The 3,408-nt window shown below is 52.6% G+C and overlaps 1 protein-coding gene across 2 annotated transcripts in view; it reads left to right on the top strand.

Annotated features, from left to right (window-relative positions):
• The first annotated feature begins 257 nt into the window (after positions 1–257).
• The window catches only part of PTPRA (protein tyrosine phosphatase receptor type A), a 147,235-nt gene continuing 144,084 nt past the window's right edge, over positions 258–3,408 (top strand). For both annotated transcript variants that reach the window (XM_073586738.1, XM_073586739.1), the window contains exon 1: positions 258–624. The gene's annotated coding sequence lies outside the window, so the exon portion shown is untranslated. The remainder of the gene's footprint in view (positions 625–3,408) is intronic.

Consider the following 3,408-nt stretch of genomic DNA (forward strand, 5'->3'; position numbering starts at 1 on the left):
GGACGCTGCCTGTAATATGAGGGCGTGGTCAGAGCAGTGACAAACAGGCCCCGCGGCCGTGAAGGGGCGTGGTCACCTGTGAGCGCGCACAAGAGGGGCGTGGAGGAGAAATGATTGGCGGTCAGCCAGAGGGCGTGGTTACAAAGAGGCGTATTCAAGTGGGCGTGATCATAGGCGTGAGCGCAAGCGGAGGGAGCTTGATTGACAGCTCGTCTGAAGGCGTGGCCGGGGGCCGTGATTGACAGGCGCTGCTCCCGGGACCCTGCTCTGTGCACGGGCATCATGGCGGATCACACAGGGCTGTAGCACGCACACCCTCCTGCATACCCCCTTCCCACCCCACGGGCCCTCGGGGGGCGCAGGGCCACCATGAGGCTGCACTAGCTGCTCGTGCTGCCAGGATTCGGCTGTAGCCGCCTCCCGCCCCTGCTCCTCGCTGGATTGTAACTTTCGCGCACAGCACCACCACCCTGGAGGGAGCGCGGCCAGCCCGGATCCCGGCACTAGATCCCCGATATTGGCTCAGCGCTCTGGATCCCAGCCGCCTCCGAGATTGGATCGTTTGCTTCGGATTGTCTGCAGCAGATCTCCGGATCCCCGCACCGGGGGCTGAGGGGCGAACAGGTCTGTCCATCCGCCGATCACTGCAGGAGAGAGAGGGGGAGTCCGGGGCGATGGGGCCGGGAGAGGTCAGAGGCCGCCGGGAACGTCCTGTGCTGCCCAGGACACTGCAGCCTCTATCTATCTATCTATCTATCTATCTATCTATCTATCTCTGTGCTCAGGTTCCTCTGTGCTGCTGGGAGCTTCCACTTGTAGCTGCATGTCAGCAGTAGGGCGCCCCATCTCCCCCCTTGTCCAGGCCTGCACTCTGTTAACCCCATCCCTGCTGCATCTGTCTCGCTCGTTCCTGTTCTGGGCCAGATACGTCCTGATTGGACGTATATATATATTAGTAAACTGTTTACTGCTGATTAAAGGGGATCTGTCACCTCATTTTCGGCCTATGAGCTGCTCCGCCGCCATCAGGGGCTTATCTACAGCCTTCTGTAACGCTGCAGATAAGCCCCCGATATAACCTGAAAGAGAAGAAAAATAAGTTATATTATACTCACCCGGGAGATCCGATTCGATGGGTGTCGTGGTCCGGTCCAGCGCCTCCCATCTTCTAGCAATGACGTCCTCCTTCTTACTTCTCCCTCGGCTCCTGCGCAGGCGCACTATATCCGCCCTGTTGACGGCAGAGTACTGCAGTGCGCAGGCGGCGGGAAAGGTCGGAGAGGTCCAGCTCTTGCGCACTGCAGTACTTTACTCTGCCCTCAACAGGACAGAGCATTGCGCCTGCGCAGGAGCCGAGGGAGAAGTAAGAAGGAGGACGTCATCTCTAGAAGATGGGAGGCGCTGAACCGCGACACGGACCGCCCCGGATGAGTATAATTTGTTTTCTTCTCTTTCAGGTTACATCGGGGTTTATCTGCAGCATTACAGAAGGCTGTAGATAAGTCCCTGATGGCGGCGGCGCAGCTCATAGGCCGAAAATGGGGTGACAGATTCCCTTTAAGTCTCCGTTCCCCAGAGGAGAGGCGGTGGGGGTGCTAATTCTTTCCATAATGGCGCACTACATCTGAGTGTTGTGTGAGCTGACAGTCTAATGTCATTGTTTTTCTGTATTAACCGTGTACGGCCCCCCATCTTATTAACCGTGTACGGCCCCCCATCTTATTAACCGTGTACGGCCCCCCATCTTATTAACCGTGTACGGCCCCCCATCTTATTAACCGTGTACGGCCCCCCATCTTATTAACCGTGTACGGCCCCCCATCTTATTAACCGTGTACGGCCCCCCATCTTATTAACCGTGTACGGCCCCCCATCTTATTAACCGTGTACGGCCCCCCATCTTATTAACCGTGTGCGGCCCCCCATCTTATTAACCGTGTGCGGCCCCCCATCTTATTAACCGTGTGCGGCCCCCCATCTTATTAACCGTGTACGGCCCCCCATCTTATTAACCGTGTACGGCCCCCCATCTTCCATCTGTTCTCATTCGCCCGGCTCTCCGGCGTGTAGGAATGTCCCGGTGATTCTTCTGGCACCGATTCGGCCGCTCTGGAGGTGAACACTTGCCCTGTGCTCACACGTTGCGTTTTTTTTTCCGCAGGCCCTCTTGGCTGTATAGAAGCTGCTTACATAAAGGCCGGTTTTGCAGAGTTTTTGCCGCGTTTTTCTTGTGTCTTGTGCGCGATGATTAAGTTTGGTCCAAAAAAAGCCTCTTTTAACTTCCTTGAGTTTTTGCACCAAAATTGCAGCAAAAACTGATGCTTTCTTTTCTTGCTGTGTTTTTGCACTTACCCATTGTTTCCTATAGGTGAAAAAGCGCTGAAAGAAGTGACCGTGCTGCAGTTTGCGAAAACGCAGCAGTTGTCCACAATCGGTCAGGAAAATAAACCAGTATGTGTGCATGAGACTTCTGAACTCTCATAGACTTTGCTGGTGCTGTAAAATGTAGCTTAAAGGGAGTCTGTCAGCAGGATTGTGCTCGGTAACCTACAGGCAGTGTCAGGTCCACGCCGTTATACTGATTACAATGACACCTGGTGATGAAATCTGTCTTGTGGTTCTTGTTTAATCTTCATTTTCAGTTTTGCATTTACTCGGTGTGAGCACACAGCCTAACGCTGCTTAAGAGGCTTCAAGCATGTCCAATCCAATCGCAGTGGTGTAGGTGCCACAGTGCAGCGCCATTTACTTCTATAGCACCGCCATTTAGCAGCGGCACTGAGCAAACTTTGGTTGCGAGACAACGATTGTGGCCAACGTCGCCGTGTAGCCCCAACCTACACTGAAGGGTTTTTTCCCGTCTGTATTTCCTTTTTTTTGGATGGTGAGAAATAAGGCCACGTTCAGTATTTTACATCAGTAATTATTTGTAAGTCCACGTCACCACTTCTGCATTTTATGCCCACTCTTGGGTTTGGCTAACAAATACTGATGTAAAATACCAATCAAATACAGAACGTGTGAACGTGGCCTTAGGGGGCGTGCTCCGCAGTCATTCAGCAATTTACCCCCCCACCTGTCCCATTGAGCCGCAGATTTATGGGGTGACTCGTTGGATCGGTCGCCACCCAGCCTTTCCAGAGAGACAGGTAAAATAAATTCAGTCTTTTTTTATTTTATCTTTTTAAATTATATTTTATTTTTTCTGGTGATATGATGACTGATGGAGATGTAAGAGCGCAGGAGCTGTCGACTTGTTCATATCTGCTGTCGCCGATTTATTCCCACAATTTGCGTAACGTAATTTTGGACCTCGTTATTGGTAGCGGCACCATAGTAACGGGCCTCTCGGCTCGCTCACCAGTTTCTTGAGAAAATAAATTGACAGTTAATATGGCCGCCTTGATG

The sequence above is a fragment of the Dendrobates tinctorius genome, unplaced genomic scaffold (genome assembly GCF_039654945.1).
Source record: "Dendrobates tinctorius isolate UK_male_01 unplaced genomic scaffold, ASM3965494v1 ptg000095l, whole genome shotgun sequence".
NCBI classification, from domain to species: domain Eukaryota; kingdom Metazoa; phylum Chordata; class Amphibia; order Anura; family Dendrobatidae; genus Dendrobates; species Dendrobates tinctorius.